Below are 17669 nucleotides of genomic sequence, written 5' to 3' on the forward strand. Positions count from 1 at the left end.
AAGCCACATATGTGACTGTTCTTGGAAGTGGATCCTCCTGCCTTCATCCGACTGTCAGAGGATGATGAAGTTTCTGAGCTCTGGCTCATGAGAGGCACTGAGCCAGAAATACCTAACTAAGCTGCCCTTGGATTCTTAATACTCAGAAATTGTATGAGATAATACATATTCATTGTCATAAGCTGTTAAATTTTGGAGTAATATCTTATGTAACAATAGATAACAAAGACAGAGGCTGACATTTGAATCACGGAGCCTTTTCCGTGACTGTCCAGGGTCTTCTCATTTCAAGTCCCCCTGAATGTCTAACTGCCTTTGTTAGAGTACACACAATAACAAAACAAAAGAAACAAAAACCACTTCCTAATCTGGCCCTTTTTTCTCTGTTCAAATTCATGTATTGACTACTCTTTTCCAGTCAGCTCCATCTTGTGCCTTCACAGTACAAAACTGACAAAATGAACTCCTTGAGTGTGCCATGATTCTCAGAATTTTGCAAAAGTTACTTCCCTCTGCTAAGGAGGGCCCACCCCTTCTTTATCTAACTTGTCCTTCAAGATTCTGCTTCAATGCTACTGCTTTCAGAAGGTCTTCTCAGTCAATTTAATTTGATAGTGAGCTTGTTTTATTTACAGTCACAGTGGCCAGATTGTCTTATCATGTGCATAGTCTGTTAAGCTTGTCTAACTCATTGTTTTGCAGACTTCTGTATCACGGGTAAACTAACATTTACTGAAAGAAAGAAGAGAGAAGGAAAACTATTCCAAAATGGCTGAAATCTAGACATAGAAGTGTCAGTAGAAATTTTCAATGCAAAGACCAATAAATAAGATTTAGTTAATTAATACCTCTAGGGGTCAGTAATAAAATTACTAAAATTTCTGTCTAAAAATATTTTTATGGTAAAGAATACACTTTATCTCTTCCCCACTTTTATTGTAATATTGTAATTCTTAAATCATCTATTAGTCACATATTTGTATGTTGTCTGTTAACCCAAATTTATAATTAATGTTGGGATTGAATTAAAGTTTGCGATTACAAAAACTGAGAGTTTCGTTTTCATATCCAATACACGTGAACACAAGTACTTGCTTTTAACTTCATTAACTTTAATCAGAAATTCTAGATTTAGTGATTTTCAAAATGCTCTGTGTATTGCACAGTGTCACAGTGACACAGGCAGTGACAGGTCCCTCCAAGGTCTACACATAACATAAGAAGGCAGATATCTATTGGGTTTAATTTTTTTTTAAAGATGAAAACAACTGGCTCCCCAGATATCCCTGCGGAGATAAAACCTTCTTCCTGTATCTCTTAGATGACTGAAAATCAAGCATTTTGATACTTAGAATACCATTTTAATATATATTATAATTAAATTTTCTACCTGAAAATTACTTATTTCTCAGTGTATAAAATATGTTTTAAGGGATAAAATCTTTCATGTTTTTCCAAATATGTAATGGGGTTGAAATTCTGTATTACAATAAAAATAAAAATTAAAATTAAAACAAGGCCTATACATTTATTTTTAGGAAAATAATAAGTACTTCCTTTCCCAATAAATAATCTTCTTACTTACAACTGCTAATGTAGTATTCACTGGGAAATTGTTTACATTTACAAATCCTAAGGAAACAAAAAATCATAGAAAGAAATAGAGAAAAAGAGAGAGAAGCAGGAAGGGATGGAGGATATTATGAGAGCTCTTATTTTGTAATGAAGACTAAATCATTATAATTCCACTGTACTTTAAAAATATAGAAGAAATTCAGTTTATTTTCACTCTTTTCCCTGAATATCTGTCTTATGTTAATAGTCCACATTTTATAACATTGACCTTAATTTGTCTTATGGTGAAATATGCATGATGATACATCACATGATAATGCAATAATGACTGGTTCTGTCCTTTACTAATGACATGCTTGGACTCTACATAGAACACGTTCTGGTGCTTCTCCAGCATTAACAATGTCAAAAGCATGGAAAAAAACAAAATAGGAACAACAAAGATGCAACAAAGGATACACTCAACCAATATTTATCAAGTGTTCACTATGTGCTAGACACAGTTCAATGTGCTTGAATATATCAGTGAAAAAATCAAAACAAAGTTTCATATCTAAGAAGCTTACCTCTAAACAATTAGCAATAAACATAAGCAAATCATATGATAATATAATATGTCATATTTGGTAGTACAATAATGTGAATATAATCAAAATAATTTAATTATATATTTTGAAATAACTAAAAGAGTATAAATGGATTGTTTGTAACACAAAAGATAAATGCTTGAGGGGATAGATACCCCATTTTCCATGATGTGATTATTATGCATTGCAAAACATCAAAATATCTCATGTATGCTATAAATATACTTTTACTACATACCCACAAATGTTAAAAATTTTTAAAAAGTATACAATCATATGCTAGCAATTGATGAATGCTATTAAATAATAACACAAAAGGTAAACCAAGGAAAGGAGAAACATGAATGAAAAACAAAATTTGTACAAAGACTTAAGTGAGGTGAGAGTATTTCAGGAAGAGAATGCTACAAATATAAAGGTTGTGCTGGTGTGCGTGTGCATGGTGTGGCAATGCAAGGAACAAATGTGACCTGAGTAGAGCAAGAGGGAAGTATTTAGGAGAAGAAGTGATGATGCTGGATAATTAAGGGCAAATGACAGCCATCGTAAAGACTCTAGCTTTTACTCGGAGTGCAATGGAGAGCAAAAGCAGGGTTTTGAAGAAAAAGTGGCATTATTTGACTCATGTTTGAAAATAATTATTCTTATTACTCCTATAATAATAGAAAGTTGTGCAACAACCATGGAAAAGGGGTGGGAGGAGGGCATTTTAGGGGTTATTGTAATAATTTACATGTCACGATGACTCACACCAGACTGACAGGAGTGAAGGAAGTAGAAATCGATTGGATTCTGATTATACCTTAAAGTTAGAACTGATAAGATTTCCCAATGAATTAGAAGTAAGATATGATGGAAATTAAGGAGTCAAGGATGATGACCAGCTTTTTGAACAGAGTAATTGGCAGAATCGATTTGCCATCAACTGAATTGGTAAACTTGTGGAGAGTCAAAGTGAAGTTTAAAAATTATTAGTTGTTTTAATTTAAAATGTCTTTTGGACATCTAAGGTAAGAGCAAATGAACAGTTGAATATATACATCTAGATCATGAGAGAGACATCTGGACTAGAGTCATAAATTAGTGAATTAATGAATGTTAATCCATATACATGCTATTAAAATCATGAGATTGGATGAGATCACCAAGATGGTGAGTATAGATACAGAAGTAAATAGGAACAAAGGATGAGGCTTGGAACAATCCACTATTAAGAGATTGTAGAGAAGAAGAGAAACCTGCAAAAGCTGAGAAATAAAGAATTAAAAAGTAAGAAAAAAAATAGGGAAAATATGTGGCCTCAGAGTGTGTGAAGAATCCATTGTCAAATGTTGCTGAAAGATCAAGCTAGGGAAGGACTACTGGTTTAACTTATGAGAAATGTTATTGATGATCTTACTATGAGTAGTGTGGGCAAAGGAACAGAGGACACTGAAACTATTCTGTATGATAGTTTAATGGTAAATATATGTCATGATACGTGTCAAATCCATAGAATGTACAGCACAAAAAGTGAACTCTAATGTTAACTATAGACTCTGTTTACTAATAAATCAATATTAGATCATGAATTCTAAGAAATGTACCCTCCTAACGCAAGATGTGAATAATGAGAGAAACAGGGAAGAAAACATAGAAGAACTGTACTTTCTCCTCAGTTTTTCTGCAAACCTGAAACTGCTATACAAAATACTCTATATGTATGTGTATTTACACACACACACATATATATACACACATACATATACATATGGATTTTAAGTGAAGTAAATTGGTAATTCATAAAAATTAAATAAAATAATATATTATTATAACTAGCATTGCACGTGTTATCTGTAAACATAGTGAACTGACCAGGATTATCAAAAGATAAAATTGCATGAAGCTTGAGAGATTCAATTCAAAAAGAAATATATACTTTTGAAACTGTTAGATAATGTGATCACTTCTGCCATGTAAAAATTTTTTCATTAGTTTTAGTTACAGTTCTAGTACCCATACTAAACATGCACACTTTCTGCATACACAATTCAGGTAGCCTTGAAATATATCTAAGTGTTTATACCCTTTAAAAACGTCTGAGAATAATTATTCTAAGTGCTTAATTTTTAATGGACTGTAATTTCAGTACTTAATGTAAAAAAAAAATACATTATGTTCTCCAGAGATAAAAAGATCAGAAGGTTCAGATCTTATAGGTTACTGCCATAACGTCTCTTATGACCCTTTTTGTGCAAGTAATAATCTTAGCATGATAATTACCTCGAGAAAGATCACTGTGCTCTCCATTCGGTATAATTGCTGACTATAAATGAACTTTATCTGAACATACCCATAAAAATAAATTTATTGACATATCTACCCTTGAATTCTGTAAGTATATTGCAAATAATAGGCTGATATTGACAGCTGGATAGGAAGATAAGCCATAAAAACAAAGTTTGAACATGAAAGTGTTGATACTGCCAGAAAGAAAAAAAGAGAAAGAAATGAACCAGTCCAAAGATCTTTATTGAATAAGGTGAACATGTATTCCAGTTGGCCTGAGAAGATTCTGACTCAATCCTCTTGTCCTAACCTCTTTCGCTTTCAAAAGTACTCCAGTTGGACACCAAATTTTATGGTCACTTGAAGGTTAAATGTTGCTACTTTATAGAAAGGAGTACTATTGAGGATGGATATATATTTTGCCCTATCATAGTTACAAATAAATTTTGTTTATTTTGCTTTAGTCCTTAGATGTTGAATACTCATTCTATTATTTCCCAAATCTACTCTGCGTAAGCAGGGCTAAACTTTGCAGACAGACTAGTAACAGAAACCCTCACACCGCTATATAAACAGTGTGTGAGGCCAAAGGAAATGGACCAAAAATGATTATTTTATGAATTTTGCCATCCGATGTTTACTCTGACCTCTCACAGAAGAATTATAGCTACACACCACAAAGTAATTCTTATTATTTCAAAGAAAGAATTTGATGGGATTTTTTCTTTAAAAAAAAGAAGCAGTTCAGCCTAAACATCTTATTCATAGTGGCCAGACTTTCCTAACAACAATCTTCACAGTGTCCTTTCAAAGCTCATCAAAACTCTCTGTTATTCATAATAAAAACAGTAACAACATAGTTGGTACATTTGTCTTCAATACAAAGTTTAATTTGATTTTTTTTTTTTTTTTTTTTTTTTTTTTTTTTACTAACAGATTGTTCTAAAAGTAATCCAGTAAAGGAACAGGAAGTTTTAAGGTATTAAAAAGTACATTATGTTAAATGTAGCTATAAATGTTATATGGGTTAGTGGTTGATTTTAATGTTGTTAGCTTTAAAGATATATTTCCATAATTATTCTAAACAAGCTGTTTTTTACTATTTTAATATTTATATAAAAAATGTATGCTAGTGTTGTTAAGGTTCTGTTTATGTTGTTATAATATGTTAATGTGTTCACGTTTTTTTTTTTTTCCAGGCATACTATATTAAGCATTTCAATAAATATTTAATTAACAGCTCCACAATATATCCATAGAGAAAGATTTTCTTCTGGGAAATATTGATGGAAATTCTATAGAGATATATAAATTTGTGCATGAAAATTGTTTGCCATTGGCAAAAAAAGAAAAACACATGATTTTGTATGGTGAATAATGTAACGTTCTAGTCACATTTTATGTAACAGAACTGGCTTTGTTGATTATGTTTACATAATTTCCTTTTTCATTTTTGGATTGAGATGAACGCTACTTCTCTTACTGAGGAAGATGGAAGATTTATTAATTTACAACATAAGAAAGCATTACTTCAAAACTAAGTCTTTGGCCATTGCTCTCCATACACTCACATATACTCCATGATATGTCTATTTCATAAAACCATGTTATGTTGAGAAACTTCATGACTGCTTTTCCTTCATTTCATACAAATTAGATAAGTTAGACAAAATATGCAGCGTTTATATGTAAAACATATTATAAACATGTATTTCTATTTTTAATTCTCATTTTGTTAATGATATCCTTCTCTGAGTCAAGAAATCATCAAAAGTAGAGGGGAAGACAGTACAGAAACTATCTTTTTGCAGCAGGACAGTACTCCTATGGACAAGTGTGGGGGCTAGGACTCATCGCTGTGCTATCTAAATAACTCAGGAAGCTGGAGAGAGAAGTCAGTTTATACCATTAAACCAGAGAAAGAAGACAACTCTGAAAAGTGGAGGATTCTCCTCTTTATGCCAGAAATTCTGCCTTTGATATCTTAAAATTTGCAAAACCCCTTCTGTAATTTTTAGTCATTTTGAGTTTTAAATGTGCTGATAGCCAGCGCTCAAGTGTTAACTACACATGCTCAGCATGAGGATTGTGCTAGGAAGAACAAAAATATCATAGCAAAGGTATACAAGGAGGCAAAAAAGAACTTTTTCTCAAGAGGCTTACAGTCTCCTTAGGGAGATAACATAGTTGTACAGGAAAAATAGAATAGAATATGAATAAACAATATATAATAGTGTGTAATAAGAAATGTAAAGTGAGAAAATAAAATCTATGAGAAAGGTTGTTAAACTTTACATAAACACTACTAGTAGTAAATGTATGATTCCTGCTTGCAAAGTCATTGCACATAAATTATTTCATTCAATATTTCTTACCTTCTCACAAAAAAATTCTAAGTATCATGGTATAAGTAGTTTTTATTTACTTTATTATATTTATGAGTTATTTTAAAGGTCAAAATTAAAATGAAATTAGACAGAAAATAGTGTTTATTTAAGTAGCTATTTAATTTGGGATCTTCCCATTTTATTTTCACATTACCTCTTTCTTAATTTGTTTTAACTTGCTTTTTTACTTGTGCATTTATAACATAATGAATAACGCCATGAATTTTTAAAGCCACTCCAAATCCTTTATTGAATAATACAATGAAATAAATATAAATAAAATGACATTATTTTCTCTGTTTTACAGATAAAGAAATTGAGTATTTGTGAGCATAAGTGACCATTATAAATAACCTATTAAGAGAATAAGTCACATAGTATGAACCTTCTCTTCTCTTGAAGCCATGGTGTCTCTCAAAATGGGAGCAAATTCAGGAACAACGTTCATTTATTCGGCAACTATTTACTGAACAGCTACTGTGTGCTAAACATTGTGCTAGGTACTGAAAAGCCAGTGATGAATAAGGTATAGAAGATCTTTCTCTCATGAAGCTTAGATTCTACTTAAGAGAGTTAGAAAATAAACCAACAAGAAAATAAATAAACAAAAACTTCAGAGTTAATAACTTAAGAAATAGACCAATAAGGTGATAGGAACTGTTGTGTGATGGACAGGAGAGATTTCTCTGAGGTTGTAGTATTTGAATTGCTACCTATGGAATGGGAAGGGACCTGATATATTAAACAGTGGTGAAAAGAGTTTTCACAAGATGTAAGAACATGTTCGAGGGCTAGGAGATGAGAAAGTACTGGTAGTATCTAAGAAACAGGAAAGAAGCTTAAGGTTTTGGAGTCTGGTGACCAGAGAGACAGCAGTCTGAGAAGAATCCTGTGAGGTAAGCCAAGGTCTGATCATCCAGAGCTTTGGAGACTGTGTTGATAAAAGAGTATAACTTTGCTTTTGTAGCAGTTGGTAGCTGTGTGTGGGGTTTTAAGCAATCCAAAGGCATACCATGAATAAGCAGAAAGTCAGCCAGGTTAGGATCTGTAGGAAACATCACTGAAATTTTATGGGTGATGGATAAATAGAGATAAACTTCTCTCTCTCTCTATGGATAGATAGATAGATAGATAGATAGATAGATAGATAGATAGATAGATAGATAGATAGATAGATAATCAATCCATCTATTGATCCAATGACCTAGATAGTTGATAATTAGAGGGTAGTTTTGATTTGCTACTTAGGTGGGAGGTGAAGCACCCATGGGGACACTTAAGAAGCAACAGATATTAGCATATTAGCTAAACTACATTTGATAAGGATGAATCCGTTAACTAAAGACCTTTAGTTTTGTGAGTAGGGTCTGCAGGCAGGGTTGATACATATTCCTCAGCCTCTACCCAACACTAAGCTGTGTTCATTCCCTAGGCATGTGTAGAGGAAGCACTTAAAGAACATCAGTTTTAAGAGTGTCCAATGATTAACATCCAGTACACTTTCAAATCTTCAGCCAGCTCTGATGTTGATATAACCTTTCCCTTAAAATGTATGTTTATGGTATTGCCTAGGTTTTCTTCCAGCATTTTTATGGTTTTACGTCTTACGTTTAAGTCTTTAATTCATCTTGAGTTAATTTTTGTATAAGGTGTAAGGAAAGGGTCCAGTTTCAGTTTTCTGCATATAGCTAGCCAGTTTTCCCAACATCATTTATTAAATAGGGAATCCTTTCCCCATTGTTTTTGTCAGGTTTGTCAAAGATCAGATGGTTGTAGATGTGTGGTGTTATTTCTGAGGCCTCTGTTCTGTTCCATTGGTCTATAAAAATGATGAATTCATGTCCTTTGCAGGGACATGGATAAAGCTGGAAACCATCATTCTCAGCAAACTAACACAGGAACAGAAAACCAAACACCGCATTTTCTCACTCATAAGTGGGAGTTGAACAATGAGAACACATGGACAGAGGGAGAGGAACATCACACACCAGGGTCCGTTGGGGGTTGAGGGCTAAGGGAGGGATAGCATTAGGAGAAATACCTAATGTAGATTACAGGGGAAGGATAGCATTAGGAGAAATACCTAATGTAGATAATGAGTACGTGGGTGCAGCAAACCACCATGGCACTTGTATACCTATGTAACAAACCTGCACATTCTGCACATGTATCCCAGAACTTAGAGTACAATAATAATAATAACAAATTAAATAAAAGTAGTTTGTGCACTGACCAATGATCAAAGTATCATTAATAATGAACTATTATGAAGCCAAAAAACGTATGCTCATAGAATTACTGAAATTCAATAATAGTTTACTGGTGCATTTGCCATAGTACTTTTTCAGCCATATGTGGATTTCAGCTTCTGTTAAGCTTGAAACCCAACACATTTTCAAAGATAGTGAAAGACTTAAGGATTATTTCAAAGTCATTAAATGCACTGCTTGCTTAGAAATAGAAATCCTTTTTCTTATTATTATACTTTAAGTTCTAGGGTACATGTGCACAATCTTCAGGTTTGATACATAGGTATACATATGCCATGTTGGTTTGCTGCACCCATCAACAGTCTCCGGTGTGTGATGTTCCCCGCCCTGTGTCCAAGTGATCTCATTGTTCAATTCCCACCTTTGAGTGAGAACATGTGGTGTTTGATTTTCTGTCCTTGGGGTAGTTTGCTGAGAATGATGGTTTCCAGCTTCATCCATGTCCCTGCAAAGGACATGAACTCACCCCTTTTTATGACTGCATATTATTCCACGGTGTGTATGTGCCACATTTTCTTAATCTAGTCTATCATTGATGGACATTTGGGTTCTGCCTGTGTCTTTATAGTAGCATGATCCTTTGGGTGTATACCCAGTAATGGGATTGCTGGGTCAAATGGGAATTCTCGTTCTAGATCCTTGAGGAATCACCACACTGTCTTTCACAATGGTTGAACAAATTTATACTCCCATCAACAGTGTAAAAGTGTTCCTATTTCTCCACATCCTCTCCAACATCTGTTGTTTCCTGACTTTTTAATGATTGCTATTCTAACTGGAGTGAGATGGTATCTCATTGTGGTTTTGATTTGCATTTCTCTGATGACCAGTGAGGATGAGCATTTTTTCATGTGTCTGTTGGCTGTATGGATGTCTTCTTTTGAGAAGTGTCTGTTCATATCCTTTGCCCACTTTTTGATGGGGTTGTTTGTTTTTTTCTTGTAAATTTGTTTGGGTTCTTCATAGATTCTGGATATTAGCCCTTTGTCAGATGGGTAGATTGCAAAAATGTTCCCCCATTCTGTAGGTTGCCTGTTCACTCTGATGGTAGTTTCTTTTGCTGTGCGGAAGCTCTTTAGTTTAATTATATCCCATTTGTCAATTTTGGCTTTTGTTGCCACTGCTTTTGGTGTTTTAGTCATGAAGTCCTTGCCCGTGCCTATGTCCTGAATGGTATTGCGTTGGTTTACTCCTAGGGTTTTTATGGTTTTAGGCCTAACATATAAGTCTTTAATCCATCTTGAATTAATTTTTGTATAAGGTGTAAGGAAGGGATACAGTTTCAGCTTTCTCCATATGGCTAGCCAGTTTTCCCAGCACCATTTATTAAATAGGGAATCCTTTCCCCATTTATTGTTGTTGTTGGGTTTGTAAAAGATCAGTTGGTTGTAGATGTGTGGTGTCATTTCTGAGATCTCGGTTTTGTTCCATTGGTCTATATATCTGTTTTCGTACCAGTACCATGCTGTTTTGGTTACTGTAGCCTTGTGGTATAGTTTGGAGTCAGGTAGGGTGATGCCTCCAACTTTGTTCTTTTGGCTTAGGATTGTCTTGGCAATGTGGGCTCTTTTTTGGTTCTATATGAACTTTAAAGTAGTTTTTTCCAATTCTATGAAGAAAGTCATTGGTAGCTTGATGAGGATGGCATTGAATCTATAAATTACTTTGGGCAGTATGGCCATTTTCATGATACTGATTCTTCCTCTCCAGGAGCATGAAATATTCTTCCATTTGTTTGTGTCCTCTTTTATTTCATTGAGCAGTGGTTTGTATTTCTCCTTGAAGAGGTCCTTCACATCCCTTGTAAGTTGGATTCCTAGGTATTTTATTCTCTTTGTAACAATTGTGAATGGGAGTTCACACATGATTTGGTTCTCTGTCTGTTAATGGCGTATGGGAATGCTTGTGATTTTTGCACATTGATTTTGTATCCTGAGACTGCTGAAGTTGCTTATCAGCTTAAGGAGATTTGGGGCTGAGATGATGAGGTTTTCTAAATATACAGTCAAGTCATCTGCAAACAGGGACAATTTGACTTCCTCGTTTCCTAATTGAATACCCTTTTTTGTTCTTTCTTTTGCGTGATTGCCCTGGCCAGAACTTCCAACACTATGTTGAATAGGAGTGGTGAGAGAAGGAATCCCTGTCTTGCACCAGTTTTCAAAGGGAATGCTTCCAGTTTTTGCCCATTCAGTATGATATTGACTGTGTGTTTGTCATAAATAGCTCTTATTATTTTGAGATACGTTCCATCAATACCTAGTTTATTGAGAGTTTTTAGCATGAAAGGCTGTTGAATTTTGTCAAAGGCCTTTTCTGCATCTATTGAGATAGTCATGTGGTTTTTGTCATTAGTTCTGTTTATGTGATGGATTACATTTATTGATTTGTGTATGTTGAACCAGCCTTGCATCCCAGGGATGAAGCCAACTTGATTGTGGTGGATAAGCTTTTTGATGTGCTGCTGGATTTGGTTTGCCAGTATTTTACTGAGAATTTTCACATTGATGTTCATCAGGGATATTGATCTAAAATTCTCTTTTTTTGTTGTTGTTTTGTCTCTGTGAGGCTTTGGTATCAGGATAATGTTGTCCTCATAAAATGAGTTAGGGAGGATTCTTCTTTTTCTATTGATTGGAATAGTTTCAGAAGGAATGGTGCCAGCTCCTCTTTGTACCGCTGGTAGAATTTGGCTGTGAATCCGTCTGGTTCTGGGCTTTTTTTGTCGGTAGTCTATTAATTATTGCCTCAATTTCAGAGCCTGTTATTGGTCTATTCAGAGATTCAACTTCTTCCTGGTTTAGTCTTGGGAGGGTGTATGTGTCCAGGAATTTATCCATTTCTTCTAGATTTTCAAGTTTATTTGCATAGAGGTGTTTATAGTATTCTCTGATGGTAGTTTTTATTTCTGGAGATTGGTGGTGATATCCCCTTTATCATTTTTTTATTGTGTGTATTTGATTCTTCTCTCTTTTCTTCTTTATTAGTCTTGCTAGCAGTCTATCAATTTTGTTGATCTTTTCAAAAAACCAGCTCCTGGATTCATTGATTTTTTGAAGGGTTTTTTGTGTCTCTGTTGCAGTTCTGCTCTCATCTTAGTTATTTCTTGCCTTCTGCTAGCTTTTGAATTTGTTTGCTCTTCCTTCTGTAATTATTTTAATTGTGATATTAGGATGTGAATTTTAGATCTTTCCTGCTTTCTCTTGTGGGCATTTAGTGCTATAGATTTCCCTCTACACACTGCTTTAAATGTGTCCCAGAGATTCTGGTATGTTGTTTCTTTGTTCTCATTGGTTTCAAAGAAAATCTTTATGTCTGCCTTCATTTCTTTACTTATCCAGTAGTCATTCAGGAGCAAGATGTTCAGTTTCCATGTAGTTGTGTGGTTTTGATTGAGTTTCTTAATCCTGAGTTCTAATTTGATTGCACTGTGGTCTGAGAGACAGTTTGTTGTGATTTCTGTTCTTTTACATTTGCTGAGGAGTGCTTTACTTCCAATTATGTGGTCAATTTTAGAATGAGTGCAATGCAATGCTGAGAAGAATGTATAGTCTGTTGATTTGGGGTAGAGAGTTCTGTAGATGTTTATTAGGTCTGCATGTTGCAGAGATGAGTTCAGGTCCTGGCTATCCTTGTTAACCTTCTGTCATGTTAATCTATCTAATATTGACAGTGGGGTGTTAAAGTCTCCCATTATTATTGTGTGGGAGTCTATGTCTCTTTGTAGGTCTCTAAGGACTTGCTTTATGAATCTGGGTGCTCCTGTATTGGGTGCATGTATATTTAGGATAGTTAGGTCTTCTTGTGGAATTGATCTCTTTACCATTATGTAATGGCCTTCTTTGTCTCTTTTGATCTTTGTTGGCTTAAAGTCTGTTTTATCAGAGACTAAGATTGCAACCCCTGCTCTATTTTAGCTTTCCATTTGCTTGTTAGATCTTCCTCCATCCCTTTATTTTGAACCCATGTGCGTCTTTGCAGTTGAGATGGGTCTCCCGAATACAGCACACTGATGGGTGTTGACTGTTTATCCAATTTGCCAGTCTGTGTCTTTTAATTGGGGCATTTAGCCCATTTATATTTAATGTTAATATTGTTATATGTGAATTTGATCCTGTCATTATGATGTTCACTGGTTATTTTGCCTGTTAATTGATACAGTTTCTTCCTAGCATTGATGGTCTTTACAGTTTGGACTGTTTCTGCAGTGGTTGTTATCAGTTGTTTCTTTCCATGTTTAGTGCTCCTTCAGGAGCACTTCTAAGGCAGGCCTGGTGGTGACAAAATCTCTCAGCATTTGTTTGTCTGTAAAGGATTTTATTTCTTCTTCACTTATGAAGCTTAGTGTGGCTAGATATGAAATTCTGGGTTGGAATTTCTTTTCTTTAAGAATAATTGATTATTGGCCCCCACTCTCTTCTGGTTTGTAGGGTTTCTGCTGAGATACCTGCTGTTAGTCTAATGGGCTTCCTTTTGTGAGTAACCTGATCTTTCTCTCTGACTGCCCTTAACACTTTTCCCTTCATTTCAACCCTGGGGCATCCGACAATTATGTGTCTTGCGGTTGCTTTTCTCGAGGAGTATCTTAGAAGTGTTCTCTGCATTTCCTGAATTTGAATGTTGCCTACCTTGCTATGTTGGGGACATCCTCCTGGATAATATCCTGAAGAGTGCTTTCCAGCTTGGTTCCATTCTCCCCATCAGTTTCAGGTACACCAACCAAATGTAGATTTGGTCTTTTCACAAAGTCTCGTATTTCTTGGAGGCTTTGTTCACTTCTTTTTACACTTTTATCTCTAACCTTGTCTTCCCACTTTATTTCATTAATTTGATCTTCAATCACTGATACCCTTTCGTCCACTTGACCGAATTGGCTACTGAAGTTTGTGCTTGCATCACAAAGTTCTTGTGCCATGGTTTTCAGCTCCATCAGGTCATTTAAGGTCTTCTCTACACTGTTTATTCTAGTTAGCCATTTGCTTAATCTTTTTTCAAGATTTTTAGTTTCCTTGTGATGGGATCGAACATCCTCCTTTAGCTCTGAGAAGTTTATTATTACCAACCTTCTGAAGTCTACTTCTGTCAACTTGGCAAAGTCATTCTCCGTCCAGCTTTGTTCCATTGCTGGCAAGGAGCTGCAATCTTTTGGAGGAGAAGAGGTGCTCTGATTTTTAGAATTTTCAGCTTTTCTGCTCTGGTTTCTCCCCATCTTTGTGGTTTTATCTACCTTTGGTCTTTGATGTGGGTGACCAACAGATGGGGTTTTGGTGTACATGACTTTTTGTTGGTGTTGATGCCATTCTTTTCTGTCTGTTACATTTTCTCCTAAAAGTCAGGTCCCTTAGATGCAGGTCTGTTGGAGTTTGCTGGAGTTCCACCCCAAACCCTGTTTACTTGTATATCACCAGTGGAGACTGAAGAACAGCAAATATTGCAGAACAGCAAATATTGCTGCCTGATCCTTCCTCTGGAAGCTTCGTCCCAGAGGGGCAGCTTCTTGTATAAGGTGCCAGTTGGCCTCTACTTGGAGGTGTCACCTAGTTATGCTACACAGGGGTCAGGGACCCACTTGAGGAGGCAGTCTGTCTGTTCTCAGAGCTCAAACACTGTGCTGGGAAAACTATTGCTCTCTTCAGAGCTGTCAGACAGGGACGTTTAAGTCTGCAGAGGTTGTCTGCTCCCTTTTGTTCAGCTATGCCCTGATAGAGGTGGAGTCTAGAGGCAGTAGGCTTTGTTGAGCTGTGGTGGGCTCTGCCCAGTTTGAGCTTCCTGGTGGCTTTGTTTACCTACTCAGGCCTCAGTAATGGCAGACTCCCCTCCCCAGACAGGCTGCTGTCTCACAGATCAATCTCAGACTGCTGTGCTAACAGTGAGTACGGCTCTGTGGGCGTGGCAGCTGCCTAGCCAGACGCAGGAAAGAATTACCTTGTCTGCCAGTTGCTAAGATCTTGGGAAAAGCACAGTATTTGGGTGGGAGTGTCCCATTTTTCCAGGTACAGTCTGTTACAGCTTCTCTTGGCTAGGAAAGGGAAATCCCCCAACCCCTTGCACTTCCCAGGTAAGGCAACGCCCTACCCTGCTTCGGCTCACCATCCATGGGCTACACCCACTGTCCAACCAGTCCCAGTGAGATGAACCAGGTACCTCAGTTGGAAATGCAGAAATCACCCATCTTTTCTGTCAATCATGCTGGGAGCTACAGATCAGAGCTATTCCTATTTGGCCATCTTGGAAGGCCCCCCCCAGCCCCCGGCAAAATGGAAATCCTTATATTCTTTCATTTTCTGAGATTAAGAAGGAGTAATGTATAGGGTAAATAATACGGAGATACTAAAATTAAGTCAGCCTCCATAACCCTTAACAACTTAATGATGATTCAATCCACTTGAAGCCTCAAAAAGCAAGTATAGGCCGGGCACGGTGGCTCACGCCTGTAATCCCAGCACTTTGGGAGGCCGAGGCGGGCGGATCACAAGGTCAGGAGATCGAGACCACGGTGAAACCCCGTCTCTACTAAAAATACAAAAAAATTAGCCGGGCGCGGTTGTGGGCGCCTGTAGTCCCAGCTACTCGGGAGGCTGAGGCAGGAGAATGGCGTGAACCCGGGAGGCGGAGCTTGCAGTGAGCCGAGATCGCGCCACTGCACTCCAGCCTGGGCGACAGAGCGAGACTCCGTCTCAAAAAAAAAAAAAAAAAAAGCAAGTATAAATACACTGTAGTATATGTTATAAAAATTTTTGTCTGCTCTTATTCTGAACAGCTGAAGGTATGATATTTCCTTTTAGCACTGAGCACACTGAAACATTTCACAAAAATGTTGATTTTAGTGTTAAAGAAATGCAAGTTAAATTTCCATCTAATTCAACACACATACCATTGTCTTTCTACCAGTATTGTCTTTCTACCAATAGTGCCTACTTTCAACTCCTCACCAGGCCATTTGCTTGTCTTGTGATTTTGGACGAGTCACTTAAACTTCATGCTTTTTACTGTATTTCCTATATAATGAGACTATCAATAGTTCCTACATTATAGGATGTTTGAGTGTGGACTAAAAATAATAAATGTAAATTATTTAAGGCAGTTTCTGGAACATAGTAACTACTCTCTATATAATGTTTGCTCTCATTATTTTTCCACATGGGAACTATCCATAGATAACCCCTTAATTGATTCCTCAGTAAATATTTATACTAAAACTAAACCTAAATAATGCATATAAATCAAGGACATTTACATAACATTATTAAAATGTCAAAAGCCAAACACAGTGGCTCATACCTGTGATCCCAGTGATTTGGGGAGCTGAGGAGGGAGGACTGCTTGAGGTCATGAATTTGAGTTCAGCCTGGGCAACACAGCGAGGCTCCATCTCTACAAAAAAAAAAAAAAAAAAAAAAAAAAAATTTAAACAATTAACTAGGTGTGGTCCATATGCCTGTAGTCCCAGGTACTCCAGAAGCTGAAGGCAGAGAATCACTTAATCCAGGAGTTCAAAGTTGTAGTGAGCCATGTTGGTGATACTGCACTCCAACCTGAGCAACAGAGTGAAAGCCTGTCTCAAACAAACAAACCAACAAAAAGAGTCAGTTACATATAAACATGTATTGCCGTATATAGAACATTAGTAGATATATTTACAGACTGTAGTTTTCTAGGTAGTTTGTTTTTTTTTAATGTTGCTAGTTATTATAGAGTAAATGTAAGATAATGAGATAGGAGGCTTCTTAGACTTCATTAGAATTGCTTCTAATGAAGGAAAAAAATGAAAATAAATTATAATCATTTAGAACTTAATATGAAGCTAATGTGGTAGAAAGAAAAAGTGAACAGCAATTTACTTATAAGTAAGGGTCAGTATTACAAAAATCCTGTCGATTATTAAGTAAATTTCTTAAACTTATAGAAAACTTCATTTTTATCTAATATAATGTCATGAAAATAAACCATCAAGGTTACAGGGCCATTTATAGAGATAGTCATCCAAACATCTTTCTTAAGTCTTGAGCTAGACAGAGAGGGAATTATGAAAGTTCCAGAAGTACAAACTTTGTTTTTTACTTTCCAGAAGTAAAAACAAATTGAGCTGAATTTGAAAAGAGAAAGAATTAGACAGGTGTGAGAAGACGAATGGAGGGATGGGAGGCACAAAGGCATAGAGATAGATGAGGCTGAAGTCAGAGAATAAGGCTGAAGGTGAAGGCAGAGGCCAGCTCCTAAAAGCCCACACACCAAAATGCTTAGAAAAATGCCTAGAACTGAGTAGGGGTTTAGGATGGTATGTATTTTTGAGTGAATAAGCTTTTATTGACTTTCTAAGCCTTTCTGTGTCTGCTCCCTGCCATCCATCCTTCAATTTCTACCTCAACATAGTCAGAAAACAAAGCTAGCCAGTGAAAGTAAAGGAGGTGGAAAGACATGGTCCTCAATCTTACAGGAATCAGTACATCTCTCCTTCCCTCTTGAGGTGCAGGACCCAGCATCCTTCTGTTAACCTAAGAATTGAAAGTTTGATAAACATCTGGAGACAACAGATTTTGTGATGAGCAGTAGCAGCAATGGAGTACATGGACGAGTAACAG

The sequence above is a fragment of the Macaca fascicularis genome, chromosome 8 (assembly GCF_037993035.2).
Source record: "Macaca fascicularis isolate 582-1 chromosome 8, T2T-MFA8v1.1".
Taxonomy (NCBI): Eukaryota; Metazoa; Chordata; class Mammalia; order Primates; family Cercopithecidae; genus Macaca; species Macaca fascicularis.